Below are 15,858 nucleotides of genomic sequence, written 5' to 3'. Positions count from 1 at the left end.
TAGGCTGAGCATTGAGTTTTACACGTGTAGAGGCTTCTCTTGGAGTTGAACGCCAGTTTGTAACCTGTTTCTGGCGTTTAACTCCACTTTGCAACCTGTTTCTGGTGTTTAACTCCAGAATGCAGCATGGAACTGGCGTTGAACGCTAGTTTGCGTCGTCTAAACTCGGGCAAAGTATGGACTATTATATATTACTGGAAAGCCCTGGATGTCTACTTTCCAACGTACTTGGGAGCGCGCCATTTGGAGTTCTGTAGCTCCAGAATGTACTTTGAGTGCAGGGAGGTCAGAATCCAACAGCATCTGCAGTCCTTCTTCAACCTCTGAATCTGATTTTTGCTCAAGTCCCTCAATTTCAGCCAGAAAATACCTGAAATCATAGAAAAACACACAAACTCATAGTAAAGTCCAGAAATGTGAATTTTAATTAAAAACTAATAAAAATATACTAAAAACTAACTAAATCATACTGAAAACTATGTAAAAACAATGCCAAAAAGCGTATAAATTATCCGCTCATCAGCATCCTGGAATGGCTCTTGCTCATAGTACGTTGGTGAAAGTTGTTGCCAAGAGAGTTGTCCATAAGCTTGAGGCTCCTCGCACCTTTGATTGCCCCATCCTTGATGCATGTTTTCATTGTAGCTTCCATTTCCTACAACATAATTTGAACCAAACTCATAGCCAAAGGGGTGAGAATTCATAGTAGCAAGAGAAAATAAAAACAAAAACTAATAAGAAATAATGGAAATAAACTCCTAAAACTAGAAACAACTAACAAGGAAACAAAAAGCAAACATATTCACAATATTCACAATAACCAATAATAATGCATACATTTGCAATTCCCCAGCAACGGCGCCAAAAACTTGACGAAAAAAAAATGTCGGTAAAGATTTTCACAAAAATACCGCGTTGCAAATATAGTTCTAAACCGACAATTAAGCCTCACTCAATGTTGAAATTGTTTGTCACAAAAGCAAACCCAATAAAATTTACCGAAGTATTTAAACCTCGGGTCGTCTCTCAAGGAATTGCAGGGAAGTATGGTTATTATTGATTATGGAAAAGTATATTTTTCGGTTTTGTAATGAGAAACAAGAAAGTAAAAATGGCAAGAAAATAAAGTAACAACTACGAAAGCTCTTAGCAAGGAAAGAGAATTAGAAGTCCTATCCTTATTATCATTGACAATTGTGATGGTAAATGTGAATTGTCTTCACTTAGTTAACCTCTAACCAATGGAGGAAGGTCAAGTGTATACAATCAACTTGAGTTCACAAGTCCTAGTAAACTCATAGTGAGAGGCTAGATTTAGTGAAGTTCAAGCTAACTGACAATCTTCAATTACCAATCAACAAAGGAATTTTGATAACTCAAGAGTCTCTAATTGATCAATCCAAGTTAAGAACATAAAAATCTAATTTAAAATCCTACCAAGCATTTTATCAAACACTTGGGAGGCACAAAATAAAAGCATGATAAAACTAACAAGGAATATTAAATTCAAACAACCAATTGCAAGCATCAATGACTAACAATTAAAGGGAATAACAATAAACATGGAAAACATAAATTGTATTAAAAGATATCAAATGTAACAAGAGTTCATAAACATAAAAATGGCAAAAAAGGGAAATTAATAAGAGAAGAAGATGAACTAAAGTGCTTAAACAAATAAGAGTAAGACAAAAACTAAATTAAAGGAAGATTGAACCTGAACCTAATGAGAAATTGAAAGAAGAAACCCTAAACCTAGAGTCTCTCTCTCTAGAAAACTACATCAAAAACCTAAAAATTGTGTGAATGAGAAGTCAATGATTGATTCCCCCTTTCTAGCTCCACTCTGCAGCCTCTAATTTTCACTTTTGGGCCTGAAACTGGGTCCAAAGCAGCCCAGAAATTGCCCCCAACATTTTCTGTAAATTGCAGCACGTGATGCTCGTCAAGCGTACACGTCGCTGAACTTTTCACCTGGCCACGTGTAGGCGTCGGCCACGCGTGCGCGTCGTATGTCTGCTGCACCAGTCACACGTACGCGTCGTCCAAACGTGCGCGTTGCTGCCAGAATCTGAAATACTTGATTTCTTGTGTTCCTTCCACTTTTGCATGCTTTCTTTCCATCCTTTAAGCCATTCTTGCCTTATAAACCCTGAAATCACTTAACACACATATCACGGTATCGAATGGTAATAAGAGAGGATTAAAATTAGCAAATTTGAGGCCAAAGAAGCATGCTTTCAATCATAGCATAAAATTAGGAAGGAAAATGTAAAACATGCTAATTCTATGAATAAGTGTGAGAATAGTTGATAAAATCCACTCAATTCAATACAAAATAAACCGCAAAATGGTGGTTTATCATGAGTGTAACTGATAACTGATTAAGTATAACTAACTGATGAACTGTCATTAACAACTTAACAACTTCTAACTGCTTCTGCTATTACCTTCTGTGTATGGAGCTGTCTATCTATATACACTTACAGATACAACGATTTTGGGATATTATCCTATTGCTAAAGAACAACTAACAACACTGTCATATTTTCATGTGTGACCATCAAATATTTATTAATTTTTTCAATATGAATTAATTAATACAATTATGATATTTAATGATTTAAAATATATTAACAAAATTCTTTTAGAATTTATTAATGTAGTTAGAAAATTCAAGGGAATAGTTAACAAGTAGCTTAAAGAAATATATATATATCTAAAGTTTACCAACAATCAACTCATATCTAATGATGAAAGAGATTATTTGGTCTCATCATATCAAGTAGTTTTTATGTCAGTCTTCTCAGAAAATTTTTAGCCAATAGACAAAATTAAAGATCTAACTATTTATGAAGATGAAGAATAATTAGCAAGCTCATTAGCAAGAGTGTTTGAAAGAACATAGCGAATTCATACTTGATTCAATTATAAAAGTAGAAACACTTTGTTTGTTTCAGGCACAAAGAATGAAATTAAAGAAAGAGAAATGAATCTCCAAACTAAATTTGAGTCAGCATTCTATATTTCACTAGACTATCCAAAAAGGGAGCTGCTATAGTGCTGAAAGGAAGATTCTTCAGCAGGTGCGGATGGTGCGTGTCCGAATGTGGTAGAAACACGTGTCCTGTTAAAATATTCAATGCTTCTGCATGTGTCGCAGTTGCAGGTAGCTGGTGCAGGCACGAGTCCCACAATTCAGAAGGACTTTTTAGAAATCGAGGTTGTTAAGAAGTTAGTTAAGGAATATTAATAACTTAATTAATTGAAAAATTAATATAATGTGATTTAGTAATTTTTTTGTTTTCATATTCACGCTTCAGTCTGTGGAAAAAATTGGATGGGCCTGGGGGGAATTTTAAGCTAATTGGCGAGAGATGGACTGCTGCCCTTAACCATTTAGATACAAATGATGCAAAGACTTCATGTTTTTAAAAGCCCAAAAAAAAGAGAACCTAACCTGCAGGAACCCTCTACCCCTCGTCATTTGTAAACTCACCCCCTTTCTGATGCAACGCAAATTGGTACCATACCAATACCCTAGCCGTAGCTTCCCGTCGTGCTCCAAGTCTTCAACCCCTGTTCGGTCACCGATCGTAGCTGCTTGGCCGAGCTCAGCATCCGTCGGCTCTATTTTTGCAACCGCGTTTCAGGAACTGCCATTTGTTTGCCATTGTCGGGTTCGCGTATGCGTTCAGCTGTCGCCTTTGTTCCCGTTCTTTGTCGTCGTTGATCGATCGGCCTTCACCATTCGCATTACTCGCCGTTCACTGTTCGAGTTCGCGTTCGCGTTCGTGTGGAAGCCACTTCAGTCTCCTTTGAACTCTGGGACGAAACTGCGAGCTACCCCCGGCTGTGGAACTGCTAGCTTTTGTCGCCTCCATAAGTTTCGCAAACCCGCCACCAGACAATACACCCACACAACACCATTACTCTGCTTCAACCTCTGCAACTTCCGATTTCTGTTACAATAGGTAACATTTTGAGTTGGTTGTGGTTTGGATTTACTTCATAGACAGAATTAAAGTATAAAACAGCTATGTTCTCTTCCCTGTGATATTGATATTAAGCTTTGAATTCTGTTGTTATGTTTTAATGTGACTGCACTCAAGGTGTTCGATGTAATCCTTTAATTATATCTCTGGTTGGTTTTATAATTTTTAGCTTTTAGAAACTTAGTAAGTTGAGTGCATGTGAAGTTAGAACAATTCAATTTGAGTAATCAGGAAAATTTAGCTGCATCTTTGCAGAAAACATATTAGCATGATGATTCCACTTACATCAGTTTCTTCTGGTAAAGTTCAACTGTTAATGTGAACTTGTTAATTTGCTAATTGTCGTTGTGCTATTGGTCTTGTGTTATTTTTAAATTTTTTGTTGTTGTTGTTGTGATTCTCTACATATGGACTTGCTAAGTTGATAATCTGCTAAATTGTTGGGCTATTGTTGTTTTTATTTGCTAAATTGTTAGATTGATGTGATTTAAGTTGTTGGATTTTCTGTTTAGGTCTTGTTCGTGATTATTTGGAAAATTATTGTTCCGGTTTTATTGTTATGTTTGAGATTATTGCTGGATGTTGGTGATCAGTGATTTATTATATGCGTCATGTTTTCTTTGTCTGAAAGAAAAAAAATCAGTTTTCATTGTTTTGTTGTTTGTTTGTTTTGTTTTAGAAATCAATTTTTTTGTGATCATTGCTCGAACTCTGAATGGTGTTCTGCTGGTTTTGTTGTGTTTATTTTCTGTCAGAGATGCATTTTTTGTGATGAATGCTCAAACTCTGAATGGTTTTCTGCTGTTTTTGTTTAATTAATAGAAATAAATTATCTTTGATCGATGCTCAAATTCTGAACGTTGGTCTGCTGCTTTTGTTGTTTCAGAAAACAATTTTGTGTTTGTTTTGCATTGTGTGGAAAATTATATGAGGTATATAAGAACTATGAATGAAGACTATGTCAATGGTATTACTCTGGTGATTGTGGTCTGCCACAAGCTTGAACATGGAATTGAAGAGAGAATCGTCTCTCTATTTCTTCGTTAGCCTATTTTTGGGCATTGCATGTCATTGTAATTTGTTTATTCATGGAAGTAGTTGCATTATTCATTGAGTTTTTATTGAATCAGGTGTATAGGGGAAATATTTTTATTATACTATTAATTTAGGTAGAATGTGGAATGCAACGAGACTAGATTCCAAAAAACAGTATATGGTAAGGACCCTTAGACGTTTGTTGGTGTTGCAAGTCCTGATTCAGTCGATGTGTTGTTGAGGTACAGATGTAGGTGAGCAAGGGAGATGCTGATTGTCGAGGGACTGAAAGTATACGTACGAGGAGTTCAATCGTGCTGAAGAAGGAGGAGCCGTGGCCAATGATGAATGTTGTAAGTTGGAAGACCTTGCCGGACTGAGTGTGGATGACATTTTGAAGAAGGTTTGGGTCAGCATTGAGAATGCATATGAGTTCTATCGGAGGTTTGGAAAAATGCATGGATTCGGTGTGCAAAAAGGTGACTCAAGGAAAGACTGTGAGGGGAACTTGGTTAGATATAGGTATTTTTGTAACAAGGAAGGCTTGAGGGAACGTAAATACTATGACAGGGTTGACAGAACGAGGGAACACAAACCAGAGACAAGAACTAACTGCAAGGCAATGTTATCGGTTTCTTTAGACAAAAATGATAAGTGCTAGAAGGTGAGGAAGCTAGTTACTGAACACAACCATGAGTTGACACCAGAAGGAATGGTACACTTGATTGCCAATCATTGTGGGTTAACGGAAATAGTAAAGAGTTAGATAGATGGGATGCAAGCACATAGTATTGCAACGTCTAAGATTGTAGGGTACATGGCTGGTATGGCTGGTGGCTATTCATTGTTGGGGTTCCTGAAGAAGGATGTCTACAACTATGCTGACAAACAACGGCGTATTAAAATAGCTGACGGTGACGCAAATTCTGCAATAATGTATCTTGAGGGAAAAGCCGAGTTAGACCACATGGCAATTGCAAAATATAATGTGACTTGTGACAACAGGCTAGCGAATCTGATTTGGCTGGACGGGATCTAACAGAGTCGATTACCAATACTTTGGCGATGTATTGGCGTTTGAGTCAACATACAAGAAAAACAAATACAAGAGACCGGTCGTGATTTTTCTGGATCAAACAATCACAAGTAGACCATCATCTTTGGGTTTGGCTTGTTGCTTGATGAAAGTCTGGCTTCCTATCGGTAGATGTTGGAGAATTTGATGGAGATCATGTGTGGTAAGAAGCCGGCTATAGTTGTGACTGACAGCGACAAGACTATGATAAAAGTAGTTTCCGAAGTGCTTCCCTCTGCGACGCATCGTTTGTGTGCATGGCATGTGGAGAAAAACGTCACATCAAATGTGAAGGATGTAAAATTACGTGGGTTGTTTAGAAGATGGCTGTATGCAGAAATGGGGACAGAGGACTTCGAATCCGAATGGGAGCAGGCCACCGATGAGTATGGCCTACGCGAGAAGCAATGGTCATGCCAGATGTATGATAAAAGGATATGTGTGGGCAAGTGCTTATCTGCGTGACAAGTTCTGCGCGGGATATCGGACAACATCCTGGTGTGAAGGTATTAACGCATACGTGAACAAGTTTTCGAAGTCCAACGACACAATTTACGAGCTGGTTTAGAGCTTGGAGATGGTTGCCTGCGAGTATCGGAATAGGGAGATACTACTCTAGTTTCAATCCATCAACTCGGTTTCGGTTATGAAAACATGCCTGAGAAGTATTGAAAGGCATGCCGCTACGGTATACACCAGAGAAGTGTTTGGGGATGTCAAGAAGGAGATCAAAGGGGTAGGTGCCTTGAACCAAATTAACAAAAGAAGGATCATGAATACAATGGTATACACCCTCGAGGAATATGAGGAATGATAAACTCTGTTTTCAGGGTTTATCTTGTGTTGAATTTAGAGTATTTTATCAACCTTTTCTCACATTTGCTCAATGAAATAGCATGGTTTTTTTATTCTCCCTCATTTTGTGCTTAAGTGTGAAAACATGCTTTTAGACCTTTAATTTGATGATTTTAATTCACCTTTGATTCCACTAGATGCCTTGATTTGTTTGTTAAGTGATTTCAGGTTGAAAAGGCTAGGAATGGATCAAAGGAGTGAAGAGGAAAGCATGCAAAGTGGAGAACACATGGAAAAACTAAAGATTTGGTTGTGCTCATCCACGTGCACGCGCAACAGACGCGCACGCGTGGATCGTAAAAACCCCATGGACACGCACGCGTGCTGTACGCGTACGCGTCAGTGCTGGCACGTGATTTTTAAGTGAAAATGTGCCCAGCGAATTCACAGAAGCTGTGGGGCCTAATCTAAACCAACTTTGGCGCAAAAACACTTAAAAGGACCAAGGATAGAAGAGGAAATAATCATTCATTGAAGGGGAAAACATTAGGGAGTTGAGATCTAGTTTTAGTGTTAGTTTTAGAGAGAGAATCTCTCACTTCTCTCTAGAATTAGGAATAGGTTTAGGTTAATAAGCTTAGATCTATGTTTTAATTCATGCTTTCATCTACTTCTACCTTTCAATCCTTTGTTGTTACATCTTGTTCTTCTATTCTTTTGTTGTAATTTCTTCTACTTTGATTCTATGATCTACTCTTGTTCCTTTTATCTTCTTTCAATGCAATTTGAGGTAATTCATATTAATTGTGCTTTCTTAGATTGTTGTTATTAATTCTTTGCAATAAATTGTTGTTAGATTTCATTCTTGTTGTCAATTTACTATGCTTTCCTTTTATACCTTCCAAGTATTTGTCAAAATGCTTGAAAGGATGTTAGAGTAGCATTTTATGTTCTTGGCTTGGGAAGGTAACTTAGGAATTCTTGAGTTACTAATGTCCAAGTGATTGATAGTTGGTAGCCATTGACTCTAGCTCTCATTAATTCAATTAGTGAATAGCTAGGACTTATAGACTTGGATTGATATAGCTCACTTGACTATCCTTTACTTGTTAGAGGATGACTTAGTGGGATTGATCCTTGCAATTATCATATTGTGGTTAGTGATAAGGATAGAGATCCTTGACCACCAAACCTTGCCAAGACCTTTTCGTCATTTGAATTCCTTTACAATTTACTTTTCTTGTTTCTCATCCAAAATCCCAAAATGTACATGTCCATAGCCAATAACAAGAACACTACCCTGCAATTCCTTTGAGAGACGACCAGAGGTTTAAATACTTCGGTTATTAGATTCATTAGGGGTTTGTACTTGTGACAAACAAATTTTTGCATGAAGGGATTATTGTTGGTTTAGAAACTATACTTCGACGAGATTTCATTTGTGAATTCTACACCATCAAAAAATCCGTTCATCAAAATGGCGCCGTTGCCGAGGAGTTGCAATTGTGTGCCTTGTTATTGGTTATTGTATATATGTGAATATTATGAATATGTTTGTCTTTTACTTGTTAGTTAGTTCCTACTAGCTTTAGGACTTAGTTAGTTTGTTTTTGCTTCCACTATGAATTCTCACCCTTTTGGCTATGAGTTTGGTTCTAATAGTGTTGTAGAAAATGTGAACTTCAATAACCACATGTATCAAGGATGGAACCAACAAAGATGGGAGGAGCCTCAAGGAATTAATCACTCCTATTGACAACAACCTCCGAATACCTATAGGTATAAGTCCCATCCCAATACATGTCAATTCAATGGCTATGGTGAATCTTTTTGTGACAATCAACAATCACCATCATATGCTTATGAATCCTATCCTTAACATGAACCTCAACCATACTCACAAGCCTCTCTCTACCAAACACCTTCATATGATCCATATCCATCATATAACCAATCACCCCTATATTATCCGTATGACCATTACGAGCAAGAACCTTCAGAACCACCACAACTCTATCATGACTACTACCAAGGATCACCTCAATGCACACCCTCTCCATACCCTTACCAAGAAGAACCACCTTCCTACTATGAACCCTTTCTCCAAGGTGATGAACCCTCTTATCCATCCCAAGCCCCAATAGATGATTATCTCACTTTGCTACTTCAAGGACAAGCGGATATGCAAAGGAACACACTAGAGTTTGTGACTAACTTGACCAAGGTAGTGCACACTCTAGCCTACCAATGCTTGAATACTCAAGGTACTTCTGTAGCCACATGTGAAGGTTCCAAAGAAGAGCAAAGCATAAAGGAGAGATTGGAAAGTCCGGTGGAGAAGGAGGCGTTGGGTTTTGTATTGGAGAAATTGGAGGAACCTACGGTTATTGAAGAAAAGGAAGACGTGGTTGAAGATTTCGGAGATACGGAACCGCCATGGGAGCCTCAATAACCTCTGGCACATATCCAAATCGAAGAATATGAAGAGGTTGATCAAGAGATGGATTCAATCATCAATAACTTTCTATCAAAAATTGAATCACCCCCCATTAGACAAGAAATTGAAGTTATTGAAGACAACTCCAAGCCAAGTGATATTGGTGACCTTGTTGAAGACCCTTCCATTGACTGTGAAGTTGATATTGAATTGGACTTCACACAGCCTCCAAAGCTTGATTCGATTGATGATGGGGAGGATTTGGAAGAAGTTGACAAGCAAGAAGAAATTGAAAGAAGTTGTCAAGAGGTAGAAACAACTAAGGAAGAGTCTAAGGGAGTAAACCTCGCATTGTTTAAGTGTGGGGAGGTCTCCCTTCCTAAGTCACCATCTAACACGACATTCAAGTGGGTAAAATTATTACCCTTAAGCTTCACTTTCTCACTTGAATATGGCTTGATTGAAACAGATGGGCAACTTAGAGCTCTTTGCAGAATCAATAGTAAGAGGGAGTTGTGTAGTGGTTGGAAGTGTGGTATTAGGCTCATTAATGTAAAACTTCCAAGGCGTAGAGACCATGATTGGATAAATGCTACTTTGTGTGGGTCTAGGAAGAGAATTTGGTGCACTAAGGAGAATTCTATGTGCCAACCACCTGGATGGAAGAACCATGACAATCAACCTGAAGACGGGTGCGAAAATAAGATATGGGATCCCAGATCGCACTTTGAAGACCAACTTTGGGAACTCATATCTTGGGTGGAACTCTACCCACGCTTGGTGAAGACGGTTGGAATTTCTGACAACCAATTGAGGAGCAAAGATCCTTGGAGATTCGAGGATGAGTACAAACACAAGCCGCCCTGACAAAGAGTCTCCCAAATGTCCAACTTAAGGACTTAAAATAAAAGTGCTAGGTGGGAGACACCCCACCATGGTAAACTCTTTCCACTCTTTCCACTCTCTTATAGATTCAATTAATAAGTGATTTGAGTTACCGTCATAGGTAGTTTTCCTCTTTAAATAAGTCTTGTTTTAATGCTTTGGTTGTTAGTTGCTTGAAGTGCAAGTTATATTTGTTTGCATTTGAAAATTTTTATTCATTTTGCTTTTATAGTTGGTTTTGAGTTATGGGTAGTGTTAGGGAGATCTTTAGCTGTTTTTAGTCTTTTCTAAAAAAAAAAAGAGGGCAAGGACGCGTATGCACGCGGTACGCGTACGCGTCCTTATGCGGCTGCAGCCCCATACATGAATCCAGAGAGTTTGGAAAACCTTGCGCAAACATTAAGCTTCTCGCGCAAGCTGCACCCCACGCGGACGCATACATGATGCGTACGCATCGATGCGTTGGTGCAACACCCATACTTCCACTCGAGAGTTATGCTAACTTAGTGCCAACATTAAGCGTCTGGCCCAACCGTCAATGCACGCGAGCGCGTACTGTATGCGTAAGCGTTGACGCGCACTCTTCCCTTCCACGCTTAAGCGCACTTAATGCTTACGCATCCATCATGCCTTCCACCCACCCACGCGGACGCGTACAGGACGCGTACGCATGGATTCAAATTCATTAACCCCAGGGATGCGGAAGCCCTAGAATTCGCGCAGCCTTTTCCCTCAATGCTTCGCTTCTCCTTCGTCTCCCTCTCACTCACAGAACCTCCATTGCCACCTCAAACTCTGCAACTACCGTCCGGTGCCGAACCTACCGCCATCGACCACTCCTTCTCATTCTCTTCCATCTTTTCTTCGCCTTCCATCTTCCCTTCTCTTTCACTGCCCGTTTCATCTTCTGCCTCTGCCCAGCACCGCCGCGCGCCTCCAATGCCGCTGACGAACGGATATTTTTCTAGTAAAGAATTTCACAATAAATTCCCGTTGCTAGTATAGTTTCTAAACCAACAAAGAATCCTTTCGTACAAAAGTTTGGTTGTCACTAAATCAAACCCAATAAAATTAAACCGAAGTATTCAAACCTCGGGTCGTCTCTTAGGGAATTGCAGGGAGGTGTAGTTATTATTGGTTATGGAAAAGCATCTTTTTGGGTTTTTGAAATAAGGAACAAGAAAAGTAAATTGCAAGAATAAAACTAATAGCTAATAAAGCTCTTGGCAAGATATGAGAATTAGAAGTCCTATCCTAGTTATCCTTATCAATTGTGATGAGAATTGTCCGTTGCTCCCACTTAGTTAACCTCTAACTATGGAGGAAAGTCAAGTGGACTAATCAAATTGATTCCTCAAGTCCTAGTCAACTCCTAAGGAAAGACTAGCTTTAGAGGGATCCAAATCAACCAGCAACCTTCAATTATCAATCAACAAGGGAGTTTGATAACTCAAGCATCACCAATTACTCAACCAAGGCCAAGAGGATAAAAATCTAAATTAAAATCCTCCCAAGCATTTTATCAAACACTTGGAAGGAACAAAATAAAAACATAGAAAACTAGCAAGGAATATTAAATCCAAACAACCAACTGCAAACATCAATCAATAACAAATAATAGAAGAAGCAATAAATATAAAATACCTCAAATTGCATTAAATAAGAAATTCAATCTAACATGAAGTTCATAAACCAAATTGGAAAAGAAGAGAATCAACAAGAGGAATAAATAAACCAAAGTACTAGAATAAATAAAAGTAGGAGAAAAACTAAATTAAAAGAACATTGAACCTGGAATTGAGAAGAAATAAACCTAAGACTAAGAGAAATCCTAAAACCTAAAGAGAGGGGAGAAGAGAGGAGAGAGCCTCTCTCTCTAGAAAACTACATCTAAAACCTAAATTGTCAACAATGATGAATGAATGATTTTCCTTGTGATTCCCCCATTTTGCAGCCTCTATTCTGTGTTCTCGGGCTTGGAATTAGGCCAAAAAGGAGCCCAGAAATCGCTTCCAGCGCTTTCTGCAATTTCTGCACGTGGCGCATGTCACGCGTACGCGTAGGTCACGCATGCACGTCATTTGGCGAAATCCCTTGTCATGCGTACGCGTCAGTCACACGTACGCGTCACTCGTCTTTTGTGCTAGGCATGCGTACGCGTCACCCATGCGTGCGCGTCGCTGCCAGTTTCTCAAAACTTCATTTTCGCACGTTCCTTCCACTTTTGCATGTTTTCTTTCCATCCTCCGAGCCATTATTGCCCTATAGAGCCTGAAAACACTTAACACACGGATCACGACATCGAATGATAATAAAGGATAATTAAAATTGACAGTTTAAAGGCCTAGGAAACATGTTTTCAACTATATCACAGAATTAGGAAGGAATTGTAAAATCATGCAAATTATATGAATAAGTGAGCAAAGAATTGATAAAAATCACTCAAATAAGCACAAGATAAACCATAAAATAGTGGTTTATCAATCTCCCCACACTTAAACATTAGCATGTCCTCATGCTAAGCTCAAGGGAATCAAAAGAGTGAAAGCAGAATAGTGGAACTTATGCAATGCAACCTATTTAAATGTGAGCTACCTACATGCATCATGCTATTCTAATTACTATCTATCTATATATATAAGCATACATGTGGTCAAATTGAGTCAAATTTCCAAGAAATCATATATGCACAATCAAGGGCTAATTCATATTAAAACAAATTCACAATTGAGTTGAGTTAATCAAAAGAGTTCACAAACTTGCAAGACAAGCAATGATCAAACATGGACATATGAAAATTGAGCAGTTGAACCCTCACTGGATTTGTATATGCACTCTAATCACTCAAGTGTTTGGGGTTAAAACACTCAAATCTCCTCTAATCATGCTTTCTAAAACTTTGTTCTTCATCTAACTAATTAACAAATATTAAGTGTACAAATGCAAACATCATGAGGTCTTTTCAAGGTTGTAATGGGGCTAAGGCAAAGGTGAGGATATATGTATGACCAAGTGAGCTGTAAATTGAACCTTTGACTAACCTAAGCTCTCACATAACATACACACACTCTATATAACTCTAAAATCATGCCTAGCTACCCAAAATTCCCACTTTTGCATCACTTGCTCATGTATTAATTTTTTCTTTAATTTCACCACATATGCATTGATCTTTTATGAAACTTTATATTGGGGTAATTTTTGTCCCCTTATTTAATATATATATATATATATATATTATAATTATTTTTTTTTGAAATAAAAATAAACATAACATATCAATGCACATGGTCTTGTCAATATAATTCAACACTTCTTATCAACCCAATTTCCCATGGTTTCCCACACTTAATTGATACACAATCTCTATCTTAAGCTAACCAAAGATTCAATTGGGGTAATTAATTATTTTTCCGCTTAAGGCTAGTGATGTGGTAAAATACAGAACAAAGGGGATTAAAAGGCTCAAAGTGGCAAACAAGGTTGATTGAAAGGGTAGGCTATTTGGGATAAGTGAGCTAATAACAATTGATGGCCTCAATCATATGTATGCATGCAAATACACTAAACAATGGACATATAGAATGGAACAAAATATAGATTGCAATCATAGAGAAGAAAACACACAAGAATAAAATATTATGGTTAAATAATGTAACCATGCAATTAGGCTCAAAACTCACGGGTTGTGTGTTCTTAGCTCAAAAGCCATATTCCAATTATATATATCATGCAAGTTACCAAAAGGTGTTAACTCAAATCAATGTGAATCTTAAATGCCTCTCTAAAAATAAATACATTCCTTGAAAATTTCATCAATTGACCAATATTTATTATTATTATATATATATATATATATACTAACTGAGATGTTGTGATTATAAAAAGCTAAAAATTCCTAGTTTTACTCCCTATTTTCAATTAAACCAAATTCTCATATGCTAAAGGGATAAACTAAGCTCAATAATCTATGGTGTTTTTTTCACATCACAACTACTAAACTAAAAGTGCAATTTAAGCTAAATTATCTAAGATATGTACAGCCCAAAGTGCAAAATGCAACAAAATAAAAGTAAACAAGAGTATAATAAAATAAAAAGTGCAAGTACTAAAAGAAAAAAAATAAAATAAAAGAAAAAAAAGTAAAATACAAAATAAAGCAAAAATAGGATAAAAAGTCTAAAATAGTTCACCAAAATAAAATCCGCCAGAGATGGCAACCTCCCCACACTTATATCACAGCATCGTCCTCGATGCTCTAGTCAAGCCGGGTGTGAAGGATCATCACCTACGGAAGTGTGTGCTGCTGGCTCTGTGGGCTCTGGCTGTGTAGGGGCCTGGGGCTCTGCAGGCTGCTCAAGCTAAGGCTCGTCGTGCTGTGCTTGCGGCTAGATCTCCTCCTGTGCATCCTCCTCCTGCTCATCCTCCTCCTCCTCAGAGTGCTCCGATGGTGTGTCGGGCTCGGAGGGGATGTCAGTATGTCCCGACCTAATCATCAGCTTCAGATGCTCATAGCATCGCTTACTGCGATGCTCAGACCGCTCATAACGTCGCTGGTTGTGGCGCTCCATCTGATCCAGGCGCTTAAAGAGGCGGTGCACCAGAAGGTAGACTGGCTGGGAAGCGGATGATGGTGCTGTGGATGTGGGTGGTACAGCAGGCGCTGAAGGTGCTGCTGAGGATGTGGCTGCATCAGTAGAGGCAGTAAGAGAAGGTGGTCTGTGGCCTAGAGCTTCGAACCGCTTGCCGTGTGGAATAATCTTTTTGCATTTGGCAACCGGTGGCTTCTCATCCTCAAGTTCTGAAGGTACCTCAGACATGAACTCGATCCATGTACTTTCTGATGAACCGGGGAAGGTATAGTTCCTTGCCTTCCATAATGCACCAGATGAGAATGATCATAGCAGCTGGCACCTCTGACTTATGAGTGCTAGGCATAACATAGTTACTTAGTATTTGTTGCCATAACCTAGCCTCGTCATTGAGATATATGATCTTGATACCCTTTGGAGTTACTTGTGACTTTCCCATAGCCCATGGAATACCAGGATTAATGGCTATGGTGCGACGCACATCATCCCAATCGAAACTCATAAATCGGATAGACTCCTCCGCTTTCTGATATCCATCTGCTTCATCTGATTTAGGCTGGAAGTGGAGGATGTCCTCTATAGCCTCCTCTATGACCAAGATCTGCTTGCCCCTGAGCTACACAGCATCAAGGGTCGTCTTGTAGTAGTTACAATAGAATTCACGGACCCAAGATGCGTTAACTTCTATCAGATTCCTCTCCAAAAATACCCAAGCTCTCTGTTTGATCTGTTCCTCAATGTATTTCTTTAACTCGATTGGTATTTTGAGGGTTCGTTCCAGGTAGAGGTGCCTTTTTTCCGTAAAGACCGGAAACTTTAGTTCACAGTAGAGGTTTACAAATTTAACTTGGTCAGAAGCAGGCACTAGTTGATCTTCTTTTTCCTGTGGAGTGAAGTTCTTCTCACGTCAGGATTCGTCCCCTAGAATATCTGACAGAGCGATAGATGACTGTCCTCTTTTCCTCTTACCCGTGCTGGCCTTAGCCTTACCTTTTCCTTTCGGATTAGACATCCTGAAAAACAGAAATTCTAGGATAAAATTTA

General features: G+C 38.5%; 1 pseudogene; it reads left to right on the top strand.

Annotated features, from left to right (window-relative positions):
* Positions 1-4,940: 4,940 nt before the first annotated feature.
* Positions 4,941-9,352, top strand: LOC148565650 (protein FAR1-RELATED SEQUENCE 5-like; annotated as a pseudogene).
* Positions 9,353-15,858: the final 6,506 nt, after the last annotated feature.

This window comes from Arachis ipaensis, chromosome B5, assembly GCF_059453495.1.
Source record: "Arachis ipaensis isolate K30076 ecotype BB chromosome B5, ASM5945349v1, whole genome shotgun sequence".
Lineage (NCBI taxonomy): Eukaryota > Viridiplantae > Streptophyta > Magnoliopsida > Fabales > Fabaceae > Arachis > Arachis ipaensis.
The sequence above is the reverse complement of the archived record's forward strand: the minus strand, read 5'-3'. Positions and strand labels throughout refer to the sequence as shown.